Source organism: Triticum aestivum, chromosome 6B (assembly GCF_018294505.1).
Source record: "Triticum aestivum cultivar Chinese Spring chromosome 6B, IWGSC CS RefSeq v2.1, whole genome shotgun sequence".
Taxonomy (NCBI): Eukaryota; Viridiplantae; Streptophyta; class Magnoliopsida; order Poales; family Poaceae; genus Triticum; species Triticum aestivum.
In genome coordinates, this window is record NC_057810.1 from 91,564,932 (window position 1) to 91,585,601 (window position 20,670).

Below are 20,670 nucleotides of genomic sequence, written 5' to 3' on the forward strand. Positions count from 1 at the left end.
AAACAAAATGCATCGGCAGGATGTACAGGTAAAGCATAACAAAACATGAACACTGAGCTATCTCCAGAAATCACTAGAACATGCCCAAACAGACATGGCAAGATTGCATATAATAACAGTTCAGACTTTGCAGAAAATAACATTAGGTTGCAATGTTCAAAGCTATCAAACAACATGTTCCGGGAACTTAACATGGAAAACAAAGGCATGGCATGAACCTACTAATTGCATAGATCAAATGTCCCTTACTGACCATAAGCCAAAAAGGATCAGAAAATATGATGGCACCCATGTAAACATAGCAAGTTATATTACAGATTCAAACATGGCAGGAACAACGATACGAAGGCATGTAGATGAGCTTGTGCAACTCACTACAGAGCAAAACATGGCATGGAAAGGCAACCAACAGTAAGAAGGCATGTTTGTGAAGCTAAGCATGGCAAGAGCAAGTCCATAGGGTGCATGGATCACTAACAAGAATCATGGCAACAACTGAACTTAAAGTTAACGGGCTGACAGCAACATTATTTAGCAACTTTGGAGCAAGTTTACAACAATCTACAGCAAGCTATGAATACAACCAGGGGCATGGATGGATAGAGCATGACATGTATAACAAAACACCCTTACTAAAGTATCTCAAAATATGCATAGATCTCAATGTAGCATCAAGTTTACATGGCATCAAAATAACAGCAGAGCAGGGACTAAAATCAGTAACATCACGATGCCTAGTTTGCATGCTTGTGCTAGTCACCACATTGATCACAAAAATACATGGTAAGCACCTCTGTAAAGAAGTCATAGCATAGATCAAAACACATGTAGACATCAACCTCATAGGATGCACACATCAATCATGGCAAAAATGACAAAAGAGTATGTTCTGTTAACAGACAGCAGCCAACATTATGAAGCATTCTTGCAACGATGATTCAGGCATCAAGATGGATTCAAATTAACATGATGCAATGGAATGAAATGATGTACTTGTTGAGACGAACAATTTGATATATTACACGCACAAAACGGAGCTACGGATGCAGAGATATGATGCGATGAACATGGCATGATTATGCAAAAATATTCGGGACTTAGTAGAAAATCACCTCGGGGAAAAGTCAACCCGGGACGGAGGCGTGCAGGACGAGGAGATCCAGGGCAGGGATGGGGGCGTTTGGATCGGGGACTTGGTGGATCTCATCCAGGCGGGATGGATCCGGCCGGAGTGAAGCTCCGGCGAGCTACTCCGGCGAGGCGACGACGGCGGGGCCGGCCGGACTGGGCGGAGGAGGCCGGGGGCGGCGGCCGGAGGAGGAGCCGCGGGGCGGCGGCCGGAGGAGGAGGCACGGGGCGGCCGGGAGCTCGCGGGGCGGCCGGGCGGCGCGCTTCGGCGAGGCGCGGCGGCGCCGGGGCGTTGGAGGCGGCGGCCACGGCCGGCACGGGAGGCGGAGGCCTCGGGCGCGGGCGGCGGCGGAGATCCCGGGCGGCGGCGGCGGGTCCGGCGAGGCCTGGGTGCCCGCGGGAGGCGGCGGGGATGGCGAACGGCGGCGGGACGCGCGGTCCGGAGGCGGCGGCGGGCAACGGGCGCGGGCGGCGCCGGCGGGCCTGCGCGGGCCCACGATGGGCTCCGCGGGCCGCCGGCGCGGGGCTGGCGGCGGAGGCCACGTGGCAAGCCACGATTGGCTGCGGGCGTGGGCGCGGACGTGTCCGGCATGGGGCGGATGCGTCCGGTGGCAGCGGAGGGCGATTTTTTTAGGGTTTGGGGGATTCATCCGTGAAAATGGAGGGGGAGGACCTATTTATAGGTAGAGGGAGCTAGGAGAGTCCAAATGAGGAGCGGTTTTCGGCCACGCGATCGTGATCGAACGACCAAGAGCATGGAAGAGACTTAGATGGGTTTTGGGCCACTTTGGAGGGGCGTTGGGCTGCAAAGAGAAAGGGGGGGTTTCGGGCTACGTGGTTAACCGTTGGAGTATCAAACAAACTCCAAATGTCACGAAACTTGACAGGCGGTCTACCGGTGTTATACCAAGGCCGCTTGGCAAGCCTGGGCCATTCCGAGAAAGTTTAACACCCACTTACAACAGGAGACAAAAGGGGAACGCCGGAGGGCATAGGAGTGCCGGATTGCAAAACGGACAACGGGGAAAATGCTCACATGCATGAGACGAATACCTATGCAAAATGAAATGCACATGATGACACGATAAAATGCAACACGCAAGCACATGACATGGCTACAACAACGAATAACAGGCAGACACTTGGCGCATCGAATCTGGGGTGTTACAACACTCCTCCACTAACAAGAGATCTCGTCCCGAGATCTTAGGACCGAGACAGAAGGGATAAAGGGATGAGCTGAAACAAGAACTGAAGAGAAGAAGCAAAGAATCGAGAGCACTCAAGAAAAAGAGAGGAACGACGAGAATGACAAGAATCAAAAGCTCACGGAATCAGATAGACTATGAAACCACTCCGGTTAGAACGAGATAAGAAACGAATAAGACTAAAAGGATTTAGGCAGCACACCGACTGAAACATGGAGGAATAGAACACGAGCTTCAGAGGATGGAATGATACCTGATGAAGACATGACACAAAACCTCTGGAAAGAATTAAAAGAGTTGAATAAAAGAATGGAGAAGAAAATGACAACTTGTGCCACGAATGAAATAGAAACCAACCTTAGAAGAAAAGATCAAATGGAGTTGTTGAGAAAATTCAACAACGAAAAGAATAAGCTTGTCGTGGACTTATGGCTAACATCTCAGAAATTATGAGGTGATAACCAGCCGCAAACGGAAATGATTGGATAACTTAGAAGAACGAAGAAATGCAAAACTCCACTTCAAAAGAATACGGAGAATTAATTACACTTTGAGATGCGAGAAGAAAAGATACTTGAACTCCTCCAACAAAATCTTGATGAACTCTTGAAAAATGAATTAAATCATGAAGAACCACCATGAAGATCTCCGGTAACAAAAGGATGACGAGATAAAATTGAAGGATGACAGAATAAGATGAGCATTGCGATGATTTAGCTGGAGGTTCCGACGAGATGGCCGAGGAAATTTGAACTCCGGAGAAGAAAAGATGGAAAACACTTGGAACTCGAATTTATTCATCAAGAACAAACTCTGAAGCAAAAGATTACTCACTTTAATGCAATAAGAATAAGATTTATTGTATGCTTATCCTTCATCAAATTAAATTGATGACAAGCAATGGATTTTTCATACTATGTATTCTTCTTGAAAAGGATTGAGAAGTGACATGTCGCAAACTTGAGAAGGTCTTCATGAACCACCGGTAGGATTGAAAAGAACGAATGAATTAATATGATAATCAAAGAAAACGAATCTTGAACGAACCACCGTAAGAATTCGAAAATGACTGAAGAAAGAGAAAGAATCACTAGGAAGAATTAGAAGAACAAATATGCTAGAGGGGATATAGATGCAAGAGAACAAGAAGAACTCGAGCTGATTAAAGAACACTTGAACGAAGCACCGGGATAAATAGAGAATGATAACTGGAATGATGGCCTCCGGTGAAAAGAAATGCAAAACAACTCCTGACATACTCCGGATGGGTAAGAAAAGAATATCTGAAAAATGGAATAATCTGAGAGGATAACATGAAGCTAGAACCACGAATCTTTGGGAGAACGGGCAAGATTTGGAGGAAAAACTCTTCTTCGATCTTCAAATGACGACGAGAAACAACACCAAAATACTGAGATACCCCGGGAGAATGAAAAGCGAAGGAGTTGAGCCAACAATGAAATGATTTGAAATCTATCTCGAAGAAGGCATGTGACTGATGAAATCCATTCTTACGTCACACTTTGAAAAGGATTGGGAAAAACTCCGGGGGAATTAGAAGAGTCAGGTAAGATCCTGGGAAAAGACCTATGGGTTAGGGCCCACTGAAGAGATAACATCATTGGAAAGGGATGATGAATAGATAGATGATGCACCAGAACAATTGAAATATTTGAATGAGGTGATAACCTCGAATTAATCAGAACAGAGACGAATCTCCTGATATGTCTTACAAACTCCGGGATGATTAACTAGCAAGAGGCGAACGAGCAAGGAAAACACTTGAGCTGAGGGAAAAAATATAATCACTACCAAAAATTAGAATTGAATCCACCGGAGAAGAAAGGAGATGATGAATGACGAACGAGACGAGAATTCACCGGTAGAAATGATTGAGGGAAGAATGAAGAGGCTCCGCATGAATCAAATAGATGCTCGAAACAGACTCAGGCTTCGGAAAGAAGAGGGTGGGAGGGTGGGAAAACAAAGGCACTAGAAGGGAGAAACGACGAATATCTTGAAAAGAAGACACCAGTTGAAAGAAGGCAAAGGCTTCACACGAGTAGGATGGATACTCGATTACGGACTCCGGTTCCGAGAAGAAGAAGGGTGGGCGGGTGGGAAAAGAAAACAACTGAGGATTGAACTTGGCAACGATGAAGAGGCTCGAGTCAACTTGACGAGAAAAGCACCGGATGAAAAGAGAAGAGAAACAACGATCGGAAAACCAACTGCGTGATCCAAAAGAAAATTTGAAGGGGAAGAGGAGTAATTTAAAACACCTATGTCAAGATTCCTCACCAGAGCGACGAAGGAGTTGAGGAGTAAAAAGAATTCCTACTCTCCGATATAACTAGACTCCGAAAATAGTTTTTTTTAGACTCGACAACGGCCAAACAACACGATCAATCAAGGGGGCTCCTAGGGTCGGTCGAGGCTCTGATACCAACTTGTCACACCGAATATGCGACATCCACCCTGCTAGCCCAGGCTGCCGACCTGGAACCTATCCCCTGATCGAAGAAGCGGAAGAAGAACTCCAATACAAGCAAACATCACTCTCGCGTCATGAACATCGCATAACCTGTACCTGCAACTGTTTTGTAGTAATCTGTGAGCCACGAGGACTCAGCAATCCCATTACCATGGGTATCAAGACTAGCAAAGCTTAATGGGAAATGGAAAGGATTAAAATGGTGAGCTTGCAGCAGCGACTAAGCATGATATGGTGGCTAACATACGCAAATAAGAGCGAGAAGAGAGCAAATGGAACGGTCGTGAAACTAGCAATGATCAAGAAGTGATCCTGAACTCCTACTTACGTCAAACATAACCCAGAAATCGTGTTCACTTCCCGGAATCCGCTGAAAATAGACCATCACGGCTATACACACGGTTGATGCGTTTTAATTCGGATCTGGTGTCAAGTTATCTACAACCGGACATTAACAAATTCCCATCTGCCAATAACCACAGGCACGGCTTTCGAAAGATTATACCCTGCAGGGGTGTCCCAACTTAGCCGATGACAAGCTCTCGCGATCAACGAAGGATATACCTTCTCCCAGGAAGACCCGATCAGACTCGGAATCCCGGTTTACAAGACATTTCGACAATGGTAAAACAAGACCAGCAAAGCCGCCCGATGCATCGACAAATCCCGATAGGAGCTGCACATATCTTGTTCTCAGGGCAACACCGGATGAGAGTAGCTACGAGTAAAACCAACCCTCAAGTTGCCCCGAGGTGGCCCCGCAAGCAGCTCAATTCGGACCAACACTTAGACAAGCACTCGCCCGGGGGGGCTAAAATAAAGATGACCCTCGGGTTGGCTGACCCAAGGGAAAGGTATAGGTGGTGGTGAGGCAAATGGTAAAACCAAGGTTGGGCCTTGCGGGAGGAGTTTTATTCAAAGCGAATTGTCAAGGGGGTCCCATAAATCACCCCACCGCGTAAGGAATGCAAAATCCGGGAACATAACACCGGTATGACGGAAACTAGGGCCGCAAGAGTGGAACAAAACACCAGGCATAAGGCCGAGTCTTTCACCCTTTACCAAGTATATAGATGCATTAATAATATAAGAGATATTGTGATATCCCAACCAAAATCCTGTCCACCATAGATCAATCGTCAACTTCACCTGCAACTAACAACGCTATAAGAGGGCTAAGCAAAGCGGTAACATAGCCAGACAACGGTTTGCATAGGAAAGGTGTGAAAGGTTAGAGGTTCATGGCAATATGGGAGGCTTGATAAACAGGTGATAGGAAGCGCAGCAAAGCGATAGAACGAAGCAACTAGCATAGCAATGATAGTAGTGAGATCCAGGGTAGCGGTCATCTTGCCTGAGATTCCGCTAGGAAGAAGAACGAGTCCATGAAGAAGATGAAGCCACGAAGACGAACCAAGCGTAGACGAACGAATCCTCACGATCGCAACGAAATGGGAACTATCGAGAAGAAGCACACAACAAGGTAAACACCACACATGAACAAGGCATGATGCACAAACAAGAATTATGCATGACAAATCTAGATGAGGCTACTCATGGCAAGAGATGATGCAAACAAGAACAACACATCAAGGCAAGTTTAAATGAGGCCGGGAACAACATATAACAATTCCGGTAAGTCCTCATATGCAAATTTCGAGATTGGTCCAGATCTGAATAAAAATTATATTCAAGTTGTTAAACAGCAAGTTAAGATGCACCAAGATGATCTACACGAGATTCTAGTCAAGTTACATATAAAGTCCACTTAGTTCGGAGCTACGGCCTAGAATATATGAGCAACACAAGTTAGACATGGCATTGATGCAAAATGAACCCAAACATCAAGCAAACACACCAAAACAGGGATGCAACATGATAATATGAAGCTACATGCAATTCTAAGTAAGTTTCATATAGAGCACACTCAAAACGGAGCAACGGTTCAACACACACACACACAGACTATACAAGTTATAGCAACAATCTGTCCAAAACAGCAACTAGGCATATTGCAAGCATCAAAACAACATGCTACAGGACCTCAATATGAAAACAAAAGGCATGGGCATGATGTACAGGTAAAGCATAACAAAACATGAACACTGAGCTATCTCCAGAAATCACTAGAACATGCTCAAACACACATGGCAAGATTGCATATAATAACAGTTCAGACTTTGCAGAAAATAACATCAGGTTGCAATGTTCAGAGCTATCGAACAACATGTTACAGGACCTTAACATGGAAAACAAAGGCATGGAATGAACCTACTAATTGCATAGATCAAATGTCCCTTACTGACCATAAGCCAAAAAGGATCAGAAAATATGATGGCAGCCATGTAAACATAGCAACTTATATTACAGATTCAAACATGGCAGGAACAACGATTCGAAGGCATGTAGATGAGCTTGTGCAACTCACTACAGAGCAAAACATGGAATGGCAAGGCAACCAATAGTAAGAAGGCATGTTTATGAAGCTAAGCATGGCAAAAGCAAGTCCATAGGGTGCATGGATCACAAACAACAATCATGGCAACAACTGAACTTAATGTTAACGGGCTGACAGCAACATTATTTAGCAACTTTGGAGCAAGTTTACAACAATCTACAGCAAGCTATAAATGAAACCAGGGGCATGGATGGATAGAGCATGACATGTATAACAAAACACACTTACTGAAGTATCTCAAAATATGCATGGATCTCTCTGTAGCATCAAGTTTACATGGCATCAAAATAACAGCAGAACAGGGACTAAAATCAGTGACATCATGATGCCTAGTTTGCATGCTTGTGCTAGTCACCACATTGATCACAAAAATACATGGTAAGCACCTCTGTAAAGAAGACATAGCATAGATCAAAACACATGTAGACATCAACCTCATAGGATGCACACATCAATCATGGCAAAAATGACAAAAGAGCATGTTCTGTTAACAGACAGGAGCCAACATTATGAAGCACTCTTGCAACGATGATTCAGGGACCAAGATGGACTCAAATGAATATGATGCAATGGATGAAATGATGTACTCGTTGATATGAACAATTTGACATATTACACGCACAAAACGGAGCTACGGATGCACAGATATGATGCGATGAACATGGCATGATTATGCAAAAATATTCGGGGCTTAGCAGAAAATCACATTGGGGGAAAAGTCAACCCGGGACGGAGGCATGTGGGACGAGGAGATCCAGGGCAGGGACGGGGGCGTTTGGATCGGGGACTTGGTGGATCTCATCCAGGCGGGATGGATCCGGCCGGAGTGAAGCTCCGGCGAGCTACTCCGGCGAGGCGACGACGGCGGGGCCGGCCGGACTAGGCGGAGGAGGCCGGGGGCGGCGGCCGGAGGAGGAGGCGCGGGGCGGCCGGGAGCTCGCGGGGAGGCCGGGCGGCGCGCTCCGGCGAGGCGCGGCGGCGCCGGGGCGTTGGAGGCGGCGGCCGCGGCCGGCGCGGGAGGCGGAGGCCTTCCGGCGCGGGCGGCGGCGGAGATCCCGGGTGGCGGCGGCAGGTCCGGCGAGGCCCGAGTGCCCGTGGGAGGCGGCGGGGACGGCGATCGGCGGCGGGGCGCGTGGTCCGGACGCAGCGGCGTGCAACGGGCGCGGGCGGCGCCGGCGGGCCTGCGCGGGCCCGCGATGGGCTCCGCGGGCCGGCGACGCGGGGCTGGCGGCGGAGACCACGTGGCAAGCAACGATTGGCTGCGGGCGCGGCCGCGGACGTGTCCGGCATGGGGCGGACGCGTCCGGTGGTGGCGGAGGGCGATTTTTTTAGGGTTTGGGGGATTCATCCGCGAAAATGGAGGGGAGGACCTATTTATAGGTAGAGGGAGCTAGGAGAATCCAAATGAGGAGCGGTTTTCGGCCATGCGATCATGATCGAACGACCGAGAGCATGGAAGAAACTTAGATGGGTTTTGGGCCACTTTGGAGGGGCGTTGGGCTGCAAGGAAAAAGGGGGGGTTTCGGGCTACGCGGTTAACCGTTGGAGTATCAAACGAACTCCAAATGGCATGAAACTTGACAGGCGGTCTACCAGTGCTATACCAAGGCTACTTGGCAAGCCTCGGGCCATTCCGAGAAAGTTTAACACCCACTTACAACAGGAGACAAAATGGGAACGCCGGAGGGAAAAGGAGTGCCGGATTGCAAAACGGACAACGGGGAAAATGCTCAGATGCATGAGACGAACACGTATGCAAAATGAAATGCACATGATGACATGATAAAATGCAACACGCAAGCACATGACATGGCTACAATGATGAATAACAGGCAGACACCTGGCGCATCGAATCCGGGGCGTTACAACGAGCTAGCCAGTTGTCTTCTCCCGCGCAAAAGCGGGTCATGAGTGTCGTGAGGGCTGCCATGGATTTCGGCTTTTCCTGTTCGAGGTGCCAGGCAAGCCATTCGTCACGGATGTTATGTGTGAAGGCTGCAAGGGCCTCTGCATCCGGATAGTCGACTATTTGATTTTTCTTGGTTAGGAACCGTGTCAAGAATTGTCTGGCCGATTCCTCTGGCTGCTGAATTATGTGGCTTAGGTCACCGGCGTCAGGTGGTCGCACATAAGTGCCCTAGAAGTTGTCAAGGAATGCGGATTCTAGGTCCTCCCAGCAACCAATTGACTCTGCTGGCAAGCTGTTAACCCAATGCCGAGTTGGTCCTTTAAGCTTGAGTGGGAGGTATTTGATAGCGTGTAGATCATCACCACGGGCCATGTGGATATGAAGGAGATAATCCTCGATCCATACCGCAGGATCTGTTGTGCCATCGTATGATTCGATGTTTATGGGTTTAAAACCCTCGGGGATTTGCTGATCCATTACTTCATCTATGAAGCATAGTGGGTGTGCGGCGCCTCTGTACTGGGCTATATCACGATGTAGCTCATATGAGCTTTGCCTGCCGTGTTCAGCCTAGCCGTATTTGCCATATCCGGCATGACGGTTATCGTCACATGTCGTGGGGCGCCCACGCGATCCGTATATCGATCTTGTTTGCCTTGCCTTGTCCTCCAATATGTCTCGCAGGTCTGGCGCGTTTCCCCATGCCTTGGTATTTTTTGAGCGGCGCCGGGGCGCGGCTTGAGTTGAGGGCCGAAAGGTCTCTCTATTGCGGCCATGGGGTGGCCGATCGGCCGCATCATACGCTGGTGAAGTAGGTTTAGTTGCTTCCTCCTCTAATTGGGGTAGCAGCCTGCACTTTGGGTAGCTCTTGGAGGGGCGTTCGAGTTTGTACTCTTCGGCCGCCAGGACTTCAGTCCATCTATCGGCTAGCAAATCTTGGTCAGCTCTAAGCTTCTGCTGTTTTTTCTTGAGGCTGATTGCCGTGGCCATAAGCTTGCGTTTGAAATGCTCTTGTTCGATAGGGTCCTCAGGCACGACAAATTCGTCATCGTCGAGGCTTGCTTCGTCTTCGGAGGGGGGCATGTAATTATTGTCCTCGACCTCTCTCTCTGCCACTCTCTCATGAGGGCTGGCTTCTCCATCCTCCTGCGCTGAATCTTGTTGGAGGGGGTTGTCTTCGGCACTGTCCGGGGTGTTATTGTCTCCGGTGTCAGAATCGCCTTTTTTGCTGTGGCGGGATTTAGAGCGGCGCCGCTGACGTCGGCGCTTAGCTGCTTCTTGGAGGGGTCATCCTTCGTTGTTCCATCGCCATCCCCTTCTTTTGGGGTGTCCACCATGTATATGTCGTATGACGAGGTGGCTTTCCAGTGCCCTATAGGCGCTGGTTCTTGGTCGTCTCCTTCATCGGCGTCCATATCGTCGATGTCTTCGGAGTCGAAGTCGAGCATGTCGGTTAAATCGTCGACAGTGGCTACAAAGTGGGTGGTGGGTGGGTTTCGAATTTCTTCGTCGTCCGCATCCCAACCTTGCTGACCATAGTCCGGCCAGGGCACTCCTGATAAAGAGAGAGACTTTAGTGAATTAAGGGTGTCGCCAAAGGGCGAGTGTTGAAAGATGTCTACGGCGGTGAACTCCATGATCGGAGCCCAATTGGGTTTGATCGGGAGGGGTGCGGAATATTCGGAGTCCGGCACCTTGGAGTCACGAGCTCCGCGAAGGACAAGATTGGTGTTCGGCTCGATCGCCGTAGAGATTGCAGCCCCCGAGGCGGCGTCCAGCCACCCGTCCTCGACCGGCGCAGTTGGCTCCGAGCTAAGGGTCAGAGCGGACACCTGAGCGGCGCTCTTGGCACTGTCCGGCGGCAGAGCTAGATCATGCCCATCGTGACAGTGCGGCGCGCTCAGCTGTGGCTAGAATCCGTCGAAGATCAAGTCTCCACGGATGTCAGCCGTGTAGTTTAAACTTCCAAATCTGACCTGATGGCCAGGGGCGTAGCTTTCGATCTGCTCTAGATGGCCAAGTGAATTGGCCCGCAATGCAAAGCCACCGAATACGACGATCTGTCCGGGGAGAAAAGTCTCACCCTGGACCGCGTCGTTGTTGATGATCAAAGAAGCCATCGGGCCTAAAGGTGACAACACAGAGGAACTACCAATGAAAGCACCAATGTCGGTGTCAAAATCGGCGGATCTCGGGTAGGGGGTCCCGAACTGTGCATCTAGGCGGATGGTAACAGGAGACAAGGGACACGATGTTTTTACCCAGGTTCGGGCCCTCTCGACGGAGGTAAAACCCTACGCCTGCTTGATTAATATTGATGATATGGGTAGTACAAGAGTTGATCTACCATGAGATCAGAGAGGCTAAACCCTAGAGGCTAGCCTATGGTATGATTGTTGTTCATCCTACGGACTAAAACACTCCGGTTTATATAGACACCAGAGAGGGCTAGGGTTACACAATGTCGGTTACAATGGGAGGAGATCTACATATCATATCGCCAAGCTTGCCTTCCACGTCAAGGAAAGTCCTATCCGGACACGGGACGAAGTCTTCAATCTTGTATCTTCATAGTCCGGGAGTCCGGCCAAAGGTCATAGTCCGGCCATCCGGACACCCCCTAATCCAGGACTCCCTCAATCCTTAGGGCAAGCTTTATTGAGGTCTTTGAAATTGACACATAAGCGCCAGGATTTGTCCTTTTTTGGTACCATTACCAGGTTTGCTAGCCAACCCGGATGTTTGATGTCTCTGATGAATCCGGCTTCGAGTAGCTTGGCTAGCTCTTCTCCCATGGCTTGCCACTTAGGCTTAGAAGCGCCTAAGAGTCTGCTTCACTGGCTTGTATCCTTTTAGTATATTGAGGCTGTGTTCGGCCAGCCTGCGTGGGATGCACGGCATGTCTGAAGGATGCCAGGCGAAAATATCCCAATTTTCACGCAGGAAGTCTCGCAGTGCGGCGTCTATTGTGGGGTTCAGCTGTGTCCCTATGGAAGCTGTCTTTAAGGGGTCCGTTGGGTGGACCTGGAATTTGACTATCTCGTCCGCTGGCTTGAAGGAGGTGGATTTAGGTCGCTTGTCGAGTATCACGTCGTCTCTGTCCACTGTTGCCTGTAGTGTTGTCAGCTCTTCGGCCGCGAGGGCTTCTGATAATGCCTCCAGGGCGAGGGCGGCAGTTTTATTTTCGGCGCGGAGTGTGACGTCCGGATCACTATCTAGAGTAATGATTCCATTGGGCCCGTGCATTTTGAGCTTCATGTGCCCGTAATGGGGTATATCCTGAAATCACATGGTGGAATTCGAGCCCTTAGAACCGAGCTGACATTTTGAGGACGGCATTGTGATAAGCCGCCATTTTCGGGTCCCCGCGCACTTCGAGGCATTGAACGCCCATGGAGACTGCCCTACAAAGACCATGCAACAGATCCTCGTATTCGGCTGCATTGTTGGAGTCTATGAATAGTGTTTGGAGGACGTACTGCACCGTGTCTCCGGTGGGACATGTCAGGACGACACCTGCTCCCAATCCTGCCAGTATTTTGGAACCGTCAAAATGCATGATCCAATTTGAGTACGCGTCGTACTCTTTAGGGAGTTCGGCTTCTGTCCATTCAGCGACGAAGTCAGCTAGTACTTGCGACTTAATGGCCCGTCGTGGTTTGTAAGTTATGTCGAACGGAAGGATCTCAATAGCCCATTTAGCATATCGGCCTGTTGCATCGCGGTTATTTATTATGTCATTGAGTGGAACTTCAGAGGCCACCGTGATCGAACACTCTTGAAAGTAGTGTCGTAGTTTCCGGGATTCCATGAAGACCGCATACGCTATCTTTTGATAGTGTGGGTACCGAGATTTACATGGAGTGAGGACAGTGGACACGTAGTATACCGGCTTTTGTAGTGGGAACTTGTGTCCGTCTACCTCTCGTTTGACGACGAGCACTGCACTCACAACTTGGTTTGTTGCGGCTATGTATAATAGCATGGGTTCGCCAATATTTGGCGCGGTGAGGACTGGGTTGGTGGCCAAGAGTGCCTTTATTTCTTCCAGTCCGGTCGTGGCCGCATCCGTCCACTCGAAGTGTTCGGTGCATCGAAGAAGGCGATACAAGGGTAGTGCCTTTTCTCCTAAGCGGGAGATGAAGTGGCTTAAGGCAGCCACACATCCAGTTAGTTTCTGGATCTGCTTGAGGTCTGTTGGGATAGCCAACTTTGACAGAGCTCGGATTATTGCCGGATTGGCTTCAATGCCTCTATTGGAAACGATGAAGCCGAGCAGTTTTCCGGAGGGTATTCCGAAGACGCACTTCGCCGGGTTGATCTTGATGTCATATGTTCGGAGATTATCGAACATAAGCCTCAAGTCGTCTATTAAGGTTTTGACGTGTCTTATTTTGATGACCACGTCGTCTACGTAGGCCTCTACTGTCTTGCCGATTTGTTTTTCCAGGCATGTCTGAATAATGCGTTGATAGGTTACGCTGGCGTTTTTTACTCCAAAGGGCATAGTGTTGAAACAGAAGGGGCTGTACGGGGTGATGAAGGCTGTTGCAGCCTGGTCGGACTCCGCCATCTTGATTTGATGGTATTCGGAGTATGCATCGAGGAAACACAATGAATTGTGTCCTGCGGTGGCGTCGATTATCTGATCAATGCGGGGGAGGGGAAGGGATCCTTGTCGCTATCAAAACCGGCGGATCTCGGGTAGGGGGTCCCGAACTGTGCGTCTAGGCGGATGGTAACAGGAGACAAGGGACACGATGTTTTTACCCAGGTTCAGGCCCTCTCGATGGAGGTAAAACCCTACTCCTGCTTGATTAATATTGATGATATGGGTAGTAAAAGAGTTGATCTACCACGACATCAGAGAGGCTAAACCCTAGAGGCTAGCCTATGGTATGATTGTTGTTCGTCCTACGGACTAAAACTCTCCGGTTTATATAGACACCGGAGAGGGCTAGGGTTACACAAAGTCGGTTATAATGGGAGGAGATCTACATATCGTATCACCAAGCTTGCCTTCCACGCCAAGGAAAGTCCTATCCGGACACGGGACAAAGTCTTCAATCTTGTATCTTCATAGTCCAGGAGTCCGGCCAAAGGTCATAGTCCGGCCATCCGGACACCCCCTAATCCAGGACTCCTTCAATCCTTAGGGCAAGCTTTATTGAGGTCTTTGAAATTGACACATAAGCGCCAGGATTTGTCATTTTTTGGTACCATTACCAGGTTTGCTAGCCAATCCGGATGTTTGATGTCTCTGATGAATCCGGCTTCGAGTAGCTTGGCTAGCTCTTCTCCCATGGCTTGCCACTTAGGCTCTGAGAAGTGCCTAAGAGTCTGCTTGACTGGCTTGTATCCTTTTAGTATATTGAGGTTGTGTTCGGCCAGCCTGCGTGGGATGCCCGGCATATCTGAAGGATGCCAGGGAAAAATATCCCAATTTTCACGCAGGAAGTCTCGCAGTGCGGCGTCTATTGTGGGGTTCAGCTGTGTCCCTATGGAAGCTGTCTTTAAGGGGTCCGTTGGGTGGACCTGGAATTTGACTATCTCGTCCGCTGGCTTGAAGGAGGTGGATTTAGGTCGCTTGTCGAGTATCACGTCATCTCTGTCCACTGTTGCTCGTAGTGTTGTTAGCTCTTCGGCCGCGAGGTCTTCTGATAATGCCTCCAGGGCGAGGGCGGCAGTTTTATTTTCGGCGCGGAGTGCGATGTCCGGATCACTAGCTAGAGTAATGATTCCATTGGGCCCGGGCATTTTGAGCTTCATGTACCCGTAATGGGGTGTATCCTGAAAACTCGTGGATGCGTCCCGACCTAAGATGGCGTGGTATCCGCTGCTGAATGGGGCTACTTGGAATGTAATTTCTTCGGACCTATAATTCTCCGGCATGCCGAATATCACATCTAGTGTGATTTTTCCCGCGCATTGTGCCTCTCGAACAGGGATGATTCCCCTGAAGGTAGTGCTGCTCCGTTCAATGCGGCTCTTGTCAATTTCCATATTGTTGAGGGTTTCCTCATAGATGAGGTTTAGTCCGCTTCCGCCGTCCATGAGCACTTTAGTGAGCCTGAAGCCATCCACGATTGGGCTAAGGACCAAAGCGGCTGGCGCTCGGACTCTCCGGAATTGGGGTTCGTCACTGGCATTGTAGGTTATAGCCGTGTTGTTCCATGGGTTTATTGTTGCCACATGGCAAACTTCTACGAGGTAGCGCTAAGCTTGCTTTCGCCTATTGTTTAAGGCGAAAGTCTTGAAGACTGTAAATACCGTATTGTTGTGTCCGGCGGGATGTTTTATGAGGAGATCTTCACCGCTCCTTGCCACCTGCCGGAGTATCCAACATGCTCTAAGGCTATGTGTTGGTGTTGTATCCGGTGTGCTATGAATCTTGCATGGCCCGTTTAGCTATTCTTCCAATACGGTTCTGCGCCTTGCGGCGGGTTTTATTTTTTTGGTACTTGAATCGGGTGACTTACGAGAGTTTACCCTTTTAGTTCGGACAGGGGATTTGACTAGAGCCGGACTATCCCAGAAACTTGTTTGGGTTTTCCAGGAGCTTTCCATCGCGCAGTAATTTTGCACTATGGCCGCTAAGTCAGCGAAGTGTACTATGTCACAGCGGCTTATAGCATTCAGAATCCCTTTGTCCATGCATTTTTTGCAAAAGAGGGATATTGTATCTACCTCGCGACAGTCCTTGACCCTGTTTATCACAAGGAGGAATCTGGCCCAGTAGTGATGTACTGTTTCTTGGGGCTCTTGTCTGATATGGGAGAGATTGGATAAATATGGGTGGTTGGGCGGATTTGAGTCCGAATCCCGACCCGATCTGGGACCCAGGGGCAAAGAAGCTTCCGAGCTTGACGGCTCGGGTTCTGGGGCATTTCCCAACTACTTCGGCCCGGCCCCCGATCCTCAGTCCAGGACCGGGTTCATGTCCTCCCGCAAACGGGTGTCCGGCCCGAAGAGCTCGGAAATCCGTACATAGTTCGTCCTCAAAGTGGAGGGGGAATTAGGATGATGCTCTTCCACTACCACTATCTCATGGGTGACCAGTGGAGAGTGAATCTCCCTTTGATCAGGTTTAAGCCCGATCCAGTCATAATCCGTAGCGACGCCCAGGGCGGCGATGCGATCCAAGAGCTCATTGAGGGAGAAGAGCTCCATTGGATCCATCTATTCGGCAAATTCCGAATCAATGTGGAGGCTATTTTTAATGACCTGAGAAGTCATTGTCGACGCAACAGACGATTGGGCGGTCATAACGAAGCCGCCCAACCGGAGAGTTTGACCTAAAGCCAGGGCTCCCCAGGAGGTGATATTGTCCTTGACAACGAGACGAGCCATCAAGCCTTATCGCAACGACACAGAGGAACTCTCAATGAAAGCACCAATGTCGGTGTCAAAACCGGCGGATCTCGGGTAGGGGGTCCCGAACTGTGCGTCTAAGGCTAATGGTAACAGGAGGCTGGGGACACGATGTATACCCAGGTTTGGGCCCTCTCGATGGAGGTAATACCCTACTTCCTGCTTGACTGATCTTGATGATATGAGTATTACGAGAGTGGATCTACCACGAGATCAGAGAGGCTAAACCCTAGAAGCTAGCCAATGTTGATGGTAATGATGATGATGATGATGATGATTGTTCGTCCTACGGACTAAACCCTCCGGTTTACATAGACACCGGAGGGGGCTAGGGTTACACAGGGTCGGTTTACAAAGGAGGAGATCTACATCCGAATCGCCAAGCTTGCCTTCCACGCCAAGGAAAGTCCCATCCGGACACGGGACGAAGTCTTCTATCTTGTATCTTCATAGTCCAACAGTCCGGCCAAAGCACATAGTCCGGCTGTCCGGATACCCCCTTATCCAGGACTCCCTCAGCCATGGGGAAGGATCTAGGAGGGGCCATCATCGCCATGAAGGCCAAGGACCAGAGGGGGAACCTCTCCCCATCCAGGGGGAGGCCATGGAGGAGGAAGCACAAGGGGGAGAACCTCTCCTCCTCTCTCTCGGTGGCGCCGGAGTGCCATCGGGAGGGGAATCATCATCGCGGTGATCGTCTTCATCAACATCATCACCATCCTCATCTCTTTTATGCAGTCCACTCTCCCGCACCCCGCTGTAATCCCTACTTGAACATGGTGCTTTATGCCACATATTATGATCTAGTGATGTGTTGCCATCCTATGATGTTTTGAGTAGATATCATTTATCTTTGGGTTGATTGATGATCTAGATTGGTATGAGTTGTATGGTTTATTTTGGTACTGTCCTATTGTGCCCTCCGTGTCGCGCAAGCGTGAGGGATTCCTGTAGTAGGGTGTTGCAATATGTCCATGGTTTACTTATTGTCTGTGTTGCTTGAGTGATAGAAGCATAAACACGGATAAGTGGGTCACGGCGTATGGGAGTAAAGGGGACTTGATATGGTAATGCTATGGTTGGGTGTTACCTTAATGATCTTTAGTAGTTGTGGATGCTTGCTAGAGTCCCAATAATAAGTGCATATGATCCAAGAAGAGAAAGTATGTTAGCTTATGCCTCTCCCTCATATGAAATTGCAATAGTGATTACCGGTCTTGATAACAATTGCCTAGGATAATTCTGCACAGCAACCCATCATTATTCCACACTCGCTATTTATAATATTTAGTAATATATTCTATCTTTATGATAACATCACTTACTTTTATATTTTAGCTCTCCAAGACCATGCAAAGTTATCCTCTTCATACAACAACATAGTTTTATTTCCCGTTTCTAGTTGGAAGCAAACGTTCGGTGTACGTAGAGTCGTATCAGTGGGAGATCGGACTTGAGAGAATATTGATCTTACCTTTAGCTCCTTGTGGGTTCGACACTCCATGCTTATCACTTCCACCGTTGGAAATTGCTACGATGATTCCCTGCACTTGGGCATTATCAGCATGGAAGTAAGGATGGCAACAAGCTCATCGAAGATAGCAACAACTTCATAGTTCTTGTAATCCCAAGAGCGGTTGGGAACTCAACAAATTGCTATCTTCCTTAGACGATAGTCACCATGATCGTATTTGAATGTGCGTAGATCATATGTGTGCTCAACCTCGGGGCAGTCTGTGATTTTTGAAAGTGGAACCCGGTGATGAGTGTACACATTCACAAGTTCCCACTCGCAGTTATACCCAATATAAACAACCCAATCTCCATTCACACATGCCCAAGCCTTACTCTCAAGCGATGGCATCTTAACATCACACATATCATTATCAAGTGGCATCAACTTGCACAAGGTGAGGCTTCCATCGTCCCCATGCCGGCGACCAGCGTCATGACGAACAAGATAGGGGAGATCAAACCGCTCCTGAACCCTATTCGTTGAGTCGAGAATGGACTTGAATGAACCTGCCATGCTAGCCCAGGTGATGACGTCGCACCGATCAATGAGTTCCTCCACCACATCATCTTTCAGATCGGGGCAAGAATAATGTGGTCGTTTCCGGCCTGTTCCCTCCATGGAGAAGACGATCGAACAATGGTAGAAGGAAGGGTGTAGGAAAATGGAGGGAGGAAGAGCGTGCGACAGCAGTTCCAAATCGAGAGGGAAAGGCAAAGAGGCGGTGGACGGTTGCCACGGTACACGAAGAGGCTAGTGGGGAGCGAACGGTTATCATAGAGAGGTCACACACTGACGACAAGACCGTCCTCTCAGACCTAGCGCCTGCGCTGGATGGCCTCCGTTGCCCACACGAGCAAAGCCACTTCGCACCCCACAAGGTTGGTCCGCCATGCCGCTAAGAGCAAGTACTACAATAGTGGGCTTATAGCCTGCTTACATGGCAATTTTGCCTATGTGGAGGAGAGAGACATGAAGGATTCCTACAATAAGGACAAGCATGCCTGGCACTCGGCCTGGATGGAGAAACTCGACAAAGCTCATGGTGTGTACGCGACCAAAGAGGCGTACACGTGCTATGACATGTACAGGAGGATCGTTGACATGAGGAAGTGCCTCCTTCCCCAAACGGCCAGGGATCTAGCCGGAAGTAGAACAATGGCAAGCGTCGTCACAACAAGAAGTAGATGATTAGATCCTCGTTTCTCCTAGTTTAGTATGCATGTAATTGCTTACTTTGGTGTGTGAAAATGTTATCTGTGTAGTCACTTGTGTAATTGTATGCTTAATTTGGTTATGCAATGTTGTCTTTTTAATTATATATGTTGATGCTCTGTAGACAAAGCAAATCACATCGCACACGGACTAAACAAGGGAACCCGTCGGTGATGATTTCATCAATCACTGATAATTGTATACCAGCAATCGTTTGCTCACAACACACATGGCTTGTTAACAGGAATCGTCTATGTTGTTATCGGTCTTCCCACACATTTCTGATTACAGACCCGTTTTCCACGTATCACACACATCTTGTTATATTGAACCGTTTTTGTTCTCTTGTCTCAACACAAACAGTTCATCCGAGTGAATCGCGTGTTTTATATCACACACACCTTGATCTGGCTGACTGTTTCTTTTGTGTTGCCTAATCACAAATGGTTCATCCGACTGAACCATATGATGTGTATCGCGTACACCTTCATCTGGATGCCCGTTTCTTTTGTTCCTCCTCATCGCAAATAGTTAATTGAACTGAACCATATGCCCTGCATCGCACATGCAACTAAAATCTGAATTGTGTTTGATGCATCTGTCATCACAAACGTTTTGCACACTTTTGACAGTTTTCTTACACCACCGTTTGCGATTATTGCATCGCACACAGTTTCTCGAAGGGTCTCTGGTCGTAGTGTCGCGTTGGCAGCATCCTGCAGTGGTGGAAGGTCCTTACATTATCGAGGAGGTCTATCTTTATGGTGCCATCAAAATCAACAATGTCGAAGGTGGTAAACGGTCAAAGAATCAAATATTATATCTCAGGTACTCCCAGAAATGTTGAGACAAATATAATTAATATGATAACACCGGAGGAGTACATAAGGGATACTTTTTAGAATGTTTCAGACTCCGAAAAGGAATAGGTATGTGGTACGGTAAGTAAACCGACTCCAAAACTGTTCTAATAGTAATTTTTCTCCGTTTTGGAATATTTAAAAAATTAGGAAAATTAAAAGTAGTTCGAAAGAGACACGAGGAGACCACAAGGGTGGAGGGCGCACCCCCTTCCTTGTGGCCACCTCGTGTGCCCTCCAGACTCTGTTTTCTTATACAATACTTCTTTTGGTCGGTAAAAATTCATTATATAATCTCCCAAAGGTTTTGACAATCGTACCATGACAAAATCCCCTGTTTTCATTTTAAGTTGTTTCTGTAATAGATTTGGAGCAAGATGTCTTTGCAAGAGTCGGTCGGAGAGAGTCGTGTCTCTCATCTTACACCGGGGCCAAGAGCAAACAGCGAAGCTAATCACTTCGGGCCATCAACGGAGGAAAATATGGAGGCTGACTTGAAAAGATTGGATGCTAT